At 36.8% G+C, this 14816-nt stretch overlaps 1 protein-coding gene across 1 annotated transcript in view; it reads right to left on the bottom strand.

Annotated features, from left to right (window-relative positions):
* LOC132142430 (parvalbumin, muscle-like) overlaps positions 1-14218 on the bottom strand; it is a 45426-nt gene extending 31208 nt beyond the window's left edge. Inside the window, exon 1 of the mRNA XM_059552300.1 lies at positions 14013-14218. The gene's annotated coding sequence lies outside the window, so the exon portion shown is untranslated. The remainder of the gene's footprint in view (positions 1-14012) is intronic.
* Positions 14219-14816: the final 598 nt, after the last annotated feature.

Genomic DNA, 14816 nt, shown 5'->3' with positions numbered 1-14816 from the left:
CATCAGAGTTATATTAAAATATCCTGGCTCTTCCTAGCTTTACAATGGCAGTGGGTGGGTGTCTCTATTCAACAGTCCAAAGAAGTGCAATAAAGTGCATCCATCCATATGTAACCCCTCTCTCCTGGTTCCTCTCCACCACTCCTCGCACTGAGTGGGGCTTGAACCCCGGTCTGCGGCATGGGAGGCGGACGCACTAACAAGGAGGCTAAAAGGCTACAGCCACTAGCATCTGTCGCTAGTGCGTCTCTTGAGATCGGGGAGTGAGGTTTACTTGCACAGCACTACTCGCTGGCCTCCGTTACACATAATAAAATATTTCTCTAGCTTGTTCTAAATGTTGTACGTGAAAACCCTTTCGGGCAGATGACAGGATGTCGGGGAAGCGCATGCACTGGTGAGAAGTGACTAACAAGGAAGAGCAGAGGAGAAAGCGAAAAAAAGCAAATCCTGAATTAGAGGTACAAAACAAGGATTTGTAAAGAGAAATGTTGAAGGATTTCAATGTAAGCCAAGAGAAGAGTGGTTTTCCTTTGCCAAAGGACCCCTATAGCCGTGTAAGGCACCGTTTATTACTGATGGATGCACTTTATTGCACTTCTTTTGGACTGTTGAACAGAAACACCCACCCACTGCCATTATAAAGTGCCAGGATCATTTTTAATGAAAGTCATACACATCCAGGATGCCTTGAGGGTGAATAAATCATGGGCTAATTTAAATTTTGGGGTGAACTAACCCTTTCATTTTCATTAAACTTGATGTGTATGTAAAACATTATGTATAAATATAATGCACAATTAAATATCCAATACTGGACAAAAATCTTGGCCAATAACTACTGGCACATAATTGATCCGGTACCATAAATCCCTGTTTTGAAATTCATTGCATTAGGTAACAAAATATCAAACCAAATATAATCTGCATATTAACACTGCCAATTTCATCTTTTCTGAGCAATTTGCATTATTATTTTTAACCAGCTGGTGTGTTAGTGATAACAGTACATTAAGGGTGAAGTTGCAAAGTGAATCACAGATAGAGTCATTGGAATTGAGAGAGAAATGGAGGAAAGAAAAGATACAAAGATTTCAGCATCAGAAACAGATGTATTCATCTTAAAGAAACCTTTATCCTTCTGCTAAAATCTTTATTCAAGACCTGACGTCAACTCACCCACGCTTTCATACGCATACTTTCTTCTAAACAGAAGTCAACTGAAATACACTTACTAAAACACCAACACTGTGTTCAGTCACTCCAACAAACACTGACAACCACAGTCACACTATTCCATTAACTAGAGAAAAACAGAGGAAAGTCAAGTAATGAATATAGGCAGCCTTGAGAAAAGTAGAGGACGAGTTAAGGAAAGAGGTAGAAAAAGAGCAAGAACAGATGAAAAAGCAAAAGAAAGACGGATGGATTAATGAAGAAAGGCATTGAAGTCTGGAAGAATGCAATGGAATAAAAAGTTCTCTAGTCTGCTTGATGTGAAGGCAAGCAGCAGCACAGAATAAACTGATCTGAGATCAGACACCGGGGAAGGGCTGTGGCTCGCTGCCAGAGGGCATGCTGGGAGATTTTACTGTATTGTCACTGGCCTCAGTTTTCTGAGATGTGCTGTTTCTCTGTCCCATCTAGCAATGAAATTGTGAAATGAAGTTATAGAAGTCAAGAGCTCATAGGAAGAAAAAAAATCACAAATGGGATCTTTAATATGTTTCTCAAAGACATCAGTGAGTTCAAATGGAGATAACATTGAAAATTCAGATTAAGTTGCTTGCTTCTCAGACTTTTTACTTGAGAAAAAAAGTCTTCTCGTCTCAGAAGTGATCTCAATGAAGTGTCATTCATGCTCAGATCTGCCATGAAACCAAAGTCTGGTCAGAAGGTCAGGGGTATTCTCATGAAATTCTCATGAAAAGGCAATTGCGTTATCATACCCACATTCATTTGTCTTAGATGTTTCTCAAAAACATTCTTAGAATTGAGACGATCTGATACTTACAGTAATTGAGTCTCAGGGAGATTAAAAGGAAATCAAATTGAGACTTTTGCTTAAGGGCCAGATTTACTAATCAGGGCAAATCAGCATTAGAGCGCAATTCCATAAAAGTGCAGATGTGAGGGAAGAATTCTCCATTTGATTTACTGACAATGCACACAATAAAGAACACAGACGCAGCCAGATCATTTCCATAATGACCAGTGCAATCTACAAAGAGCAGCGCAAATTACCACCTGCTAAGACATGCTTTTTTGGGGCGTTAAATAATGGCGCAATCTGACAAGCGCAATTGTTAATAAAGTGTACTGCATGTTCATTTTAATACTCTACTCCCATAAATTTGGTATCTGAAAGGGAACCTCGACAAATGCGTATTCACTAAGGTCAGGCACAAAAATAACTTTACATGCCTTTTCAATGTTAATTCTTCACTGCGCGTCTTTAGTAAATCCTGACAGCATTTTAACACTAAAAGATGGTTTGCACTGGCTCAAGCTGTTACTAAATCTGGCCCAAAATTTCTTAATGAGATACTTGAATCTCCTGAGCTATAAAAGAGAAACCTACAGCAATACAACTACAGTTACTATAACTAATCAGAAATTAAAAACAATTCAGTTTGAAAGATATACTGTATCATTTTTTTATATAAATGATATATTATACAATTTTAAAATATTATTTAACTAACATTATAAAACTATTATTTAATACAATTCTAGTAAATAGTTTATATTAAAAAATAACATAAAATGAATTCATTTAATTAAAATGGGTGGAAACAATTTGAATACAGTATGAGAACATAATATCCTATTTTTATTAACAATAATTCTTGGAATAATGTAGAAACTGTGGTTATCATTGTCATTTTTTGAAGAGCTACAACATATGCTACTAATAATCACCTTCATAATAGAAAGAAAGCAGTAAACAAATAAATTAACTAATTTAATTACAAACTGCAAGGAAGTCAAGAGGAGCATGCAAACATACATTTGTCGCTAATGTGTTTGTACCAGCTGCTGTGGCCATCTGAATGTGAGCTAATCACTTTTGTTCAGCTGTAATATCAGTCCAAAGATTTTGTGCGATTAAATGGTGGAGAAATTTACAGCACGACTCCCGTGCAGATGTTTAATGGTGATTTGATTGAAGTGACTCCCGGAAAACAGGCTCTGGTTGTTGGCGAACAGTATGCGACAAATGTCAATTCCTTGCAAAACAGATTCTGGGTTCGCTGCCAAAGTCATTAGTGGATCCTTCAGAGTTTTGGATCTGTGAGGAACAGTGCTTTTTGAAAAATCAGATAATTTTTTACATAACGGGTTTATGCACCCATTTGTATTTATTGACTTTGATGTTATGGTATTTTATTGAGAACAGGAGCCACTGATGAGGTTACTTAGTTATCTGTGCTGGCAAATACACTCTCCCCTTTTAATTACAGAAATAACAATACATAATTGGCAATTACGACCATCTTTTGGACACAAAAGACTTTACCAAAGCTTTCTGCTCATTAAGATTGGGATTTATGTGTCTGTTAGCACTTGCGATCAATACATGTACACACATAACTCTCATTATTATAACCATAATGACTGTGTTGCTCTCGACTGCAGCACATAATTGCTGCAGTCGAGACAACCAGTGATAGTCAGAATCAGGGTCGAAAGCAAACTTTTTATGAATGAAACTTAAAAAAACATGTTTGTATGTATCGTACATTGCATGTATGTTAATTAATATAATTAATATATTTGTAACAAACAGAAGAACATTGATGTTCAAAAACTTCAACACAATAAATCTCAGAACCACCTAATCCAGAACTGGACCAGAACTGGTCATGAGGGCAAGTTATCACTGAAACGTCTCACTTCAAAACTAGACTTGGATTGTTTGTGCAATGAAAATCCCTTTCAAACTCATTTTCAAAGCTCTGCCAATTCATCTCTCTTTGTGCCATCTTAAACTATTAATTTCTTTAATTCACACAATCCTCACTGCCATTATAGTTCATTTATTCATTTTCTCCCGTCCTCTATTCTTCCTCTACCACCTTATTTCTCCACAACCCAGCAGACAGCTTGCTCGCTCTCTCTTTTCCTCTCTATTTCTATTCTTGTCATGTCCACAGCTTATAGCGTGAAAAAAGAGAACCAACATAAAATCAGTATTCTCCTCGTGTCTGGTGCAGTGTGTGTGTGTGAGTGTGTGTGTGTGTGTAAGAGTATGGGTGTTTGTGTGTGTGTGCTAAAGGGGACTGTTGTTGGCTGTTTAAGAATCCTTGAAAATAGAATTAGTTGAGGAGTCCCTCTGCAGTCAGCAAATCTTCAGTGTAAGAAACACGAATCAACACGAACACACATCAATTCAGCAGTAATACCAACATGTTAAAATGAGCTTAAAGGAAGTCTAATTAGTAGTTCCAGATGGGAACCGCAGATGTTTTCTATGCTGATTTTGAGAGAAAACCTGTGGAACGGAATGATTCATCCTAAAAAAACATCTTACATCTTGCTCTTTTCTATGCATAAATGTGGACTGAAGCTTTAATTTTTCAAAAAGCTTGCAAATGTGCCATAACAGTCGCCATACAACTATACAGGTTACATTCCAAGTCTTCTGAAGTCATGTGAGAGCTTTGTGCAACAAACAGAGCAAAATTAATTGTATTCACTGATAATCTTCCTGCCAGTGAGCCACTGCCCACTGTGAATGGATCACTGAGTCAATGAGTAGAAATTGAGAACCAATTCAGTCTAATTTGTGAATGAATCACTCAGACCGGGTTTGTAAATCATTCAGACACATTTTCTGAAAAATTCGGACTCAAATAAATGATTAATACAGAAATCAGACACTGCTGTGACTGGATCATTTAGTCAGTGAGTTGAAATTGAGAACAGATTCAGTCTGATTTGTAAACAAATCATTCAGACCGGTTTTGAATGGTTCATGGAAAAGATTTGATTCAAAAGAACAAATAATTTACAAATCAGACAATAGCTGTGTTTGGATAGTCAAGTCAGTAAACTGAAATTGAGAACAGTTTAACAGATTCTGTTTGCAAGTGAATAACTCAGGTTTTGCAAATCAATGGGTTCATAGAAAGAGTCAAGTCAAAAGAATGATTCATTTACAAATCAGACATTGTTGTCATTGGATTATTTAAGGGGTGATATGATGTGATTTCATTTTTTTGCTTTCTCTTTGGAGTGTTATAAGCTCTTGGTGCATAAAGAAGATCTGTAAAGTTGCTAAGACTAAAGTCTCAAAACCAGAGTTAAGTTAAAGTTAAGACTATGTAACGCCCCTAAAACGCCTCGTTCAAACACGCCCCCATATGTCTATGTCACTATGTGGTAATATTTGTGTAATGGCGCCCAAATGTTCACCCAAAGAAAGAAGGCATGGTTTCAGTAACCACAGTTAGTGTTGAAGCAGCCATGTCAGAGAGATGCTGTGTGTATGAAAGCAAAAGCACTTTATTTGGCCTTCAGAAAGTAGATACATTTAGGAATCTTTAAGATTACTTACAACAGACCAGCAACACATTTTATGGACGACCGTTTCGTGAACCTAGGAGAGGAGGCCATTCTGACTTTGCTACGACAATCTGGCGTTTCTGAATTAGCTACTGGAATTATGTTTTTTATTCAAATGCTGAGTTTTGCATGGCGTGTGAGCGCGAGTGTGTGTGTGTGTGTGTGTGTGAGGGGGGGGGGGTCACACAGTGGAGTCAGCTTTCTTAACCGTCGGTGACATGTGTACTGCAAACACATACGAGCTTCATCACTGTGTCTGTCACCGACTCTGTTCCTCTTTCAGGCTTGAACTGATGGTAAAACTAAGGATTATTAACTGTCTTTATATTTCTTTTGAAAGATGAAGCTCGTGATAATCGAAAGGGGCATTACATTTCCAACGAGTGCTTGCGGTGTTTGGCCAATCACAATGCACTGGGTCATGCACTAGAGGACCTACAATAATGTACAGTATTTGAAAAATAATGTGTTTTTTGACCGTTAAACCATGTCAACATATTCTGTTACTCCAAATCCACAAAATAATGATCTTTAAAAAAGCATAATATGACCCCTTTAAGTAAGTGAGTTAAAATTGAGAACAGATCAGTCCGATTTGTGACCTGAATGGTTCACTGAAAAGATTTGCCTCAAAAGTCAACTTATTCACAAATCGGAGAGTCACAATGTGATTGGACCGTTGAGTCAGTAAGCTGAAACAAATCTTGTTCACATCCCATTTTGCCATTCCAAATTTGCAAATTAATTATTCAAAAAGAATGATACATTTACAAAACAAACATCATCAAGTGTGTGTTCACAGTCTCTGTGTGTGTGTGTGCACTTGGATGGGTTAAATGCAGAGCACAAAATCCGAGTATGGGTCAGCATACTTGACCACAAGTCACTTCATTTTCTCTTTCATACACACTGTTGCTTTAGACTCCAGTGACCTGCCTGAGCCTGAGGCAAAAACAGTGTGCTCAGTGCCTCATAGAAAACTGCAGAATGAAAGAGAGAGGACTTACATCTCATGGTTGTACAGGACGTAAATTAAAGTAATGAGCTATACATGCAGTCACACACACACACACACACACACACACACACACATGGAGTAATACTGTTATAATGGCCTCTTACTGTAATTGCCCAGAGCCCTTTGGGTATTAAGGCACTGTTCAACCTAATTAAATCACTTAATTCCACACCGTGACCATTTCTGTCTTCTGGCTATCCCAGAATTCACTGGCTTTGAGCGGTACAGTACATGTTTGTGCCTTGACTGTTTTTACAAGGATCAAAATGACCTTCAGAATTGTGGTGCGCCCTCAGGATTGGTGTGTTTGATTGGTCTGGCACAAATTACGAGGATTTCTGTATATATATAGGTAATTGTGACTTTTTTTTTGTTAGTTTATATCTCAATTTGTGTCCTATGAGATATACAAGATATCTCAGAATTGTGAGATATAAATTCTGAATTCTGAGTTTACAACTTACTTACAACTTTTTTATTTATAAATTTGTATTTGAATTGTTTTCATTGCAACAGTATTTGCATCTTTTCCCCCTCACAATTCAGACTTTTTTCTCACGGTTGCAAGTTTATGTCTTATAAACAAGCTTCCATATTATAGAGATGGAGATCACCCACTGGAGAGGGAAGAAAAAAAACCTTTTGAAAAACATTAATTGTAAAGACAAAACACAACAAGTGAACTCCCTTTTAAACATGCATTTGATTCAGTAAGAAAGGAACCAAATTCATTTGTCCCTTGGTGCATGTGAATCATTACCATTGGTTCTGTGAGAGTAGGGGGTCAGACTAAAGGATAACAAAGCTAATTACATCTCGGAGGAAAAATCTAAACTAATCTTGATTCAGCGGGGGACCGAATCACAGTTAGTACTCACACTCTGAGGCAGTATCCTTAACCTCTGGAACTCTATCAGACAAAAAAGACTTGGGCAATTTTTCTACTCACCACAGGGTGAAGACATGAAATCCTACTGGTCACCAGATTGAAGTTGCGAGTTCATATCGGCTGTTGTGACTTCTATTATTTTGCCCTTTAGGTGCAAGTGTCCCTTGAGATCAAGCGGATTTCTGAGATGACAAAGCAGAGATACTGTAACTGAAAACCGCTATTCAGTGAAAAGCAAAGAAACGCGCTCTCCCTCTCCTTTTCTGCTGACTGAATCAACTGAACTGATTGACCTCAGCAATACAGACAGAAAGAGAATGAGTCTGCATGTGCTGCATTATATATATATATATATATATATATATATATATATATATATATATATGTGTGTGTGTGTGTGTGTGTGTGTGTGTGTGTAAATTAATACTTTTATTCAGCAAGGACACATCAAATCTGATGAAAAGTGGCGGTAAATTGACAGACCTTGCATAAATGTTACAAAAGATTTAAGTTTCAAGTAAATGCGGATCTTTAAATAAACTTTCTATTCATCAAATAATACAGAAAAAAGGAAGCACAGTTTCCACAAAAATATTAAGCAGCTCTTTGCAACATTGATAATAACAAGAAATGTTTGTGAGCAGCATGTCAGCATATTAGAATGATTTCTGAAAGATCATGTGACACTGAAGACTGCTGAAAATTCAGCTATGTATCACAGGAATAAATTACAGTTTAAACTATATGAAAATAGGAAGCCGGCATTTTTAATTGTAATAATATTCTGTCAATAATATTCTATTATAACAATATTCCTGTTTTTACTATTTTATGATCAAATAAATGCAGATATGGTGAGCATAAAAGCCTTCTTTCAAAAAATGACAAATTCTCCAGAGCTCAGCTGCTTTTCAGGGAAAAGAAAGAAAGAAAGAAAGCTAAATAAAGAAAGGTAAGACTGAGTGAGTCCGTTTTAGACTGGTCTCCCAGTGGATCTTCGCCACAGCGTTGACCTCATTTAGGAGGTCAGGGATTGGTTAATTGAAGGTGTGACTTCGGGTGTGACACAGTGACCTCAACATCAGTCTAAAGTTAGACTTTTCCCTCGCCGAACCACAAGCCTGAGCAGATAATACTCACCTTAAAATGCTACATACAAAGTGATTAGAATAGATCAGTTGCACGCATTTGGCTCAGCTTTGCTAAGATACCAACGTCTGCAATCAGAAGAGATTTCAGTAAACAAAAAAGCACCATAAAAGTAACATGAACATGAGTCTTCTGAGGCTACATGATAGATTTGCATAATAAATTATTGTGCCAATGATTTAATGTTGCAACCTAAAAGAATAAGGCAAAAACAGGTAGGCTAGATATACAACATACATTCCCAGACAGTTGTTCAGACAGCTACTTTTTTCACAGATGTATAAATTAGCACCACACTCTTATGCAGAATACTGTATTTACACACTGCCATCCCAAATAATGACTTATTAACAGAGAACCTCTCATGTTTATCTGTCCTGCGCTGATATTAACATAACAGCTAATGGGTCTGCGCCGCGTGTCTGTCCATTAGCATGCGGCTCAGTTCTGAGTGGATAATTAGCAGGTGTTTTAGCATTATGGATAAAATCCAAATCAGATAAACACACAAACACACGTATACAAAAGGCTTGGCATTCAACACACACATGTTCATTTCAAACACTCCTGACACCCACACAATGTCGCTGACAAGGACACAAACAAGAGAGCGGGATTTGTTTCTTCCTAATGGTGACTGATCCATCATAAACACATAACCGGATTACAATGAACCCAACTGAAGGCCTGTGAGATGTGATCAGAGAGATAGCAATAATAATAAAAGCACCACTAAAAATATTACAATGAAATAATAATCAGAAAAATCTCAAATCTGTTGGCACTATACAGTATATATACAGTATATGTATACAACATGCAAAAACACTATTTTTTTATTTATTTAATATTAAAGTGTGCTTATTTTCACAATTTAGATTTGTTCAAAGTGAATCTTTAAGGAGTAATATTTAATTTTTAAACATCAATAATTTAATAATCTGGAAATTACTATCCACTTTTCATGCAGCACATTATAATGCTATGATGGCTAATTCACTTGCAGAGTTCAAAATGACTGATGAAAAAATATAATTTTGGTATTTTATATATTTAATTATTTTTTGTCTTCTATTTTATTCTATTTCATTTAATTTACACAAAATAGTATAAATAGTAATTATTATTAGAATGTATTTAAAAAAATCTCAACATTATTAACAGCATTATTTATTGATTATGGACATAACATGAACATAATTATTACCTTATTAATATCAATATGTATGTATGTATATACACTTTTTTTTTGTTTAGTAATCTTTAATGAATACAAATTTCAAAAGAACAACATTTCTATGAAATAATTTTTAGCTCTATTTCTTAGCTCTCTTTCAAGTCTTTACTGTCACTCTTTATGTATTTAATGCATTATTGATTGACTGAAATTTAAATTTAAAAGTACATTTCAAAAACTATATGTGTGTAAGAAGTGAATTATTTTACTTAGCAATGATGCATTAAATACATAAAGAGTGACAGCAAAGATTTGAAAGAGAGCTAAAAAATGATTTCATAGAAAGGTTGTTCTTTTGAAATCTGTATCAATACTTGAAAATAAGTCTAAACTTAATCATGATCCATCCTTAACAGGAACCTCATAAATTAAACACGGCTGATGAAGATGTTCACAAGTGAAACTAGACAGAAATCAAATCCATTAGTATGTACTGCAGTGGTCCGCTGTAGCACTAAGAGCAGAGGCAGTTATCAGACTTAATTATAAGTGACCTTGAATGAGCATGTGATCGGGCGTAAATGGTTAAAGGGAATCTAAACCTGAATTTGTGGGAAATCGAGGGGTTCTGACAGCTCAAATATTGAGTTATGACTCAGAATCAGCCTTCTGCTTCGTGAATGTGACTGGAAGCAGAAAGCTGTGACACTCTTCTGTATGTGCAGCTGCTCAATACGTGGCCACAAATGTGCTTCTGTATGTGTGTGCATTCAAACAGATGTGTTCATGCAGTCACTAGCGTTAAAGGAATATGTCTTACTTTCTCCTGTGGAATGCGTAGGTGATATTTTTGTAACTATTTTATAAAGCAGATGTCTGAAAAACAGACCACTTCAGTCATTTCATTAATATTTTCACCTCTGTTAAATAAAGACTTAAAGCCTTGAAATATAATTCATAGGAGTAGTTTGTATGATGGTGTCATTTAATATTATTTTAAAGAAATAATTATTTTTGTCATGTGGGACTAAAATGACATGAATGTGAGTACGCAATATCTGCACCATATCCTCCAAAACACAAGACACTTCAGCTTTAATTAGTATGCACATGTAGTTCTGATGAGACATGGGCCGTAATTGCTTTGATCGTTTTACGTGAGGCCTCTAATGCGGGGCTGAAATAACGCAGACCTCACAAAGTCTTGAATCAATTAATCTATCATTTCAAGACTGTCACAACAGTACAGTGCATTAATTAATCTCCAGAAAGCCTAAATGAATGACGTGTGAGGAGAGAGAGAGAGAGAGAGAGAGAGAGAAACAGATCGTGAGAGATAGGTGGCTGTTGAGTTTGATCTAAAAGTGGCCCACGTATGAGAGAAATTCAAACATACACACACTATCCCACACACACCAACACTGCATTCTCTATCTGCCAATACTCAATTAGTGTCAGCTGTCCAATCTCGACTGCTCTCACATTCAAAAACACACACATACGCAATTACGCACACACACTCAATCTCTATTTGTTCATCCAAGATTGTTTGAGCAAACACACACAGCCAAAGCACACACAGTTAAAATACGAAAAACTAATTCAAATTCCAAGAAACAACAGAAAATGTGTCATATTCTTTGTTTAAATCTTCTATAATGGCAAATCTTAAAGTCTCCTAACTAGGAATACTTCAACCAAAAATGACTTCTGCTGTCTTCGGAACACAAATTAAGATATTTTTGATGAAATCTGAGAGCTTTCTGACCCTCCATAGTAACACAAGTGACACGTTCAAGGCCCAGAAAGGTAGTTAGGACATTGTTAAAATAGTCCATGTGACATCAGTCGTGAACGTGCATTGAAGACTAATACAGAAGAGAAGAAATGGTTGAATAAAGTAGTTATGTTTGTTTTATTTGCACACAAAAAAGTGTTCTCGTATCTTCATAAGATTTAAGTTAAACCACTGATGTCACATGGACTATTTTAACAATGTCTTTACTACCTTTCTGGGCCTTGAACATGTCAGTAGTGTTGCAGTCTATGGAGGGTCAGAAAGCTCTCAGATTTCATCAAAAATATCTTAATATGTGCTCCGAAGATGATCGAAGGTTTTGCAGGTTTGGAATGACATGACGGTGAGTAATTAATGACAGATCTCCCTTTAATTTTAGACTTTAAGTCGACTTTAACTCTCCTTTATATGCCCAAACATCTTTAAGCAAGTCATGAACACATTTTTAATATCATTTATATCACTGCAAAATGTAAACTGTATCATCACCCATCTCTGATCTATAATATAATGCATAACATTATGAGAATAAAGAAATAAAAGAGATATATATTAAATTTGACTTGACTTGTTTGGTGGACCATTGGCAGACAAGGGGAGCGTTTCAAAAACAGTTAAACAAAATCAACTGATGCGCACCAGCATGTGCGATGGCTGCAGTAAGTGCATTAAGTCCACAAGGACATACGGTGATTTATTTGTCATTTTAGGTTTTGGAAGGGAGCTCAGAAGGTCTTTTGTGGGCTCCAGAACAGTTCTTTATCAGTCTGTGGGGCATTATGTCACCAAAAAAAGTGTGGATTTACAGATGGACCGCACCTCTGGGATAAAATCGTTCCATTTGGTGCTGTTAGCAGCAAATAAATAAAAAATTTCAGCTTTAAATCAAGATGACAGCATGCAGGGAATGTACATGAAGAGAAAGACTAGTCCAAGGAGGCACAACTGGTAATCTCCGGTGGACTGTTAATCTAGTCAGAAGAGTTAAATGGCCAAAAATGTGCAAGGGACTGAGCATGTGTGACTGATTTGGTTCATTAACCAGAGCGGGCAGCCTGCAGGAGTAATGCATCTTTCCTCACACACACACTCATGCACATTTGGTGCCATCACTGCAGAATGGCTGTAATCTTGTTGCTATGCTATCCTTTTAGGTAACACGTTAACCCCTTTCCAGCGGTCCCCACACACCCTGACAGAATGCATCAGAGAGTATTTGAGCCCAAAGGCATGTCACTGCACCAGGACTGGCCAAGCTCTTCTCCTCATTCTGTGTCATTTATATGAGTCCGTCCCTCTCTTTATGTTCTATTTCAATCTCCAGATTGAATTAGATGTGCATTTACTACATCTGGACTATAAGAAAAGCTGTATGTGGAGGTTTTGCTTACACTGTGACCAATGATAAAAACTGATATCACTGACATTGCAGGGACAGTCACCTTAATAAAAGGACTATATAATGTCTTAAAGAACATCTTAATAAAATAACAAGGTTTTTGTAAGGGTTGTGTTTGGACTTACTAAACTGAGCTCAGCGTAAAACAACAGAAGACAATGAAAAGTCCTTGAGTGCATGCATATGCTGAGAGATGAAAAAATGCTCAATCAGAAAAGCCACAGAAAATTTTTATCAAAATCGATGCAGACGACAGTTATTACAAGAATATTATTTGGTACAATACCATTTATCTCAGTACCTTTAAAGTAGAATCAGCATCAGTTTAAGAATGAGATCAATATTCATTCAGAGAACCGTACTTTCGATAGAAACGACACTCCAACATCAGAGATGGACAGAAAGAATTACAGAAAGACAGACAGACAGAGAGATAAATATACAGATGGACAGAAAGACAGAACAATAGAAAGATAGAAAGACTGATAGACGGAATGTATATCAGATAGAAGGTTAAATCACATTTTAATGAGCAATTCTTTAAGTTCATCTGTATGTGTCTTGATAAAACTCGAAGCACGCTTTTATTATTTTACAGTCCCATTTTCACTAGATTTGATCGATTACATTTTAAGGAATGTTGTACAAGCTCTCTCATCACACACACACACACACACACACACACACACACACACACACACACACACAGTGTAGAGGGCTGGCAGAGCTCAGCTGTGGTTTGTGAATGGGATATTACATGAAGATGATGTTGCAGCCACACTGACTTTGATATGAGACGATCTTCTGTCTTTCTGCATCCTCTACCTAATTCAATCTTCCTAATACTTGATAATTGACCATTCTTTCACCCAGTTTTCATTGTACTTTCTGTCTTACTTCCTTTATGGCTCTCACACTTGTTCTCCTTTCTTTCTCCATCCCATCAAACAGTTCCTTGTTTTATCATCCCATAACTCTTCCCTGTGTGGTAGCAGAGCATGCCTGGAGACTTACCCGCTGTAGAGTGAGCTGGAGTCCCGGGTTCAGCTGGAGGTTCAGGTCTGCAGAGGAACAAGACCAACAACGCACAGACAGACAGCAAACCAAACTGGAGCTTGAGCACACCAAAGACAGAGAGAGAGAGCGGGAGAGAGACAGAGGGAAAAAGAGAGAGACAGAGCAGGACAGAGACGGAACACTGACTAGTTGGAGGTGAGATGAAGGGGAGAGAGAGAGTATGAGAGGAAGATAAACGGACAGAGAGAGAGAAAGTGAGGGAGAGACAGACAGAGAGAAGAGGAGGGACTTAAATCGGAAAGGAGGGACTGTGCAATGCCGTAAGAAAAGCAATGAGAATCAGTGAATGAATGAAGGACCGGCTCAATGAATGAACGACAGAATAATAAAATGAACAATTAAATGACCAACTTACCTAATGAAGGAAGGAACAAGGGAATAAACAAATGAGCTAATGAACGAATGGATGAACAAGAGGCCAAATTACTAATAAATGACCCCCCCCCCAAACAAAAAACCTGACCTAATGAGCAAATGATTTAAAAAAACAAATGACTGAATGACATAGCATAATAAACAAACAACCAGGTAAAAGGACTAAATGAATAAATGAAACAAAGAAAAATAATAATGACCACATAAGATTTTGGTCATCCAATAATAATGAACTACGCATGACTGACAAAATGAATATGGTAAAGAAGCGACAAATGAATGAATTAACAAATGACTGTATTAATTAATATGTTAATTAATTAATGCATCAATGAACAAACAAATAAACAAACAAGTTAATAAAAA

This window comes from Carassius carassius, chromosome 1 (assembly GCF_963082965.1).
Source record: "Carassius carassius chromosome 1, fCarCar2.1, whole genome shotgun sequence".
In the NCBI taxonomy this organism is placed as follows: Eukaryota; Metazoa; Chordata; class Actinopteri; order Cypriniformes; family Cyprinidae; genus Carassius; species Carassius carassius.
This window is presented reverse-complemented; position numbering and strand designations above follow the sequence as displayed.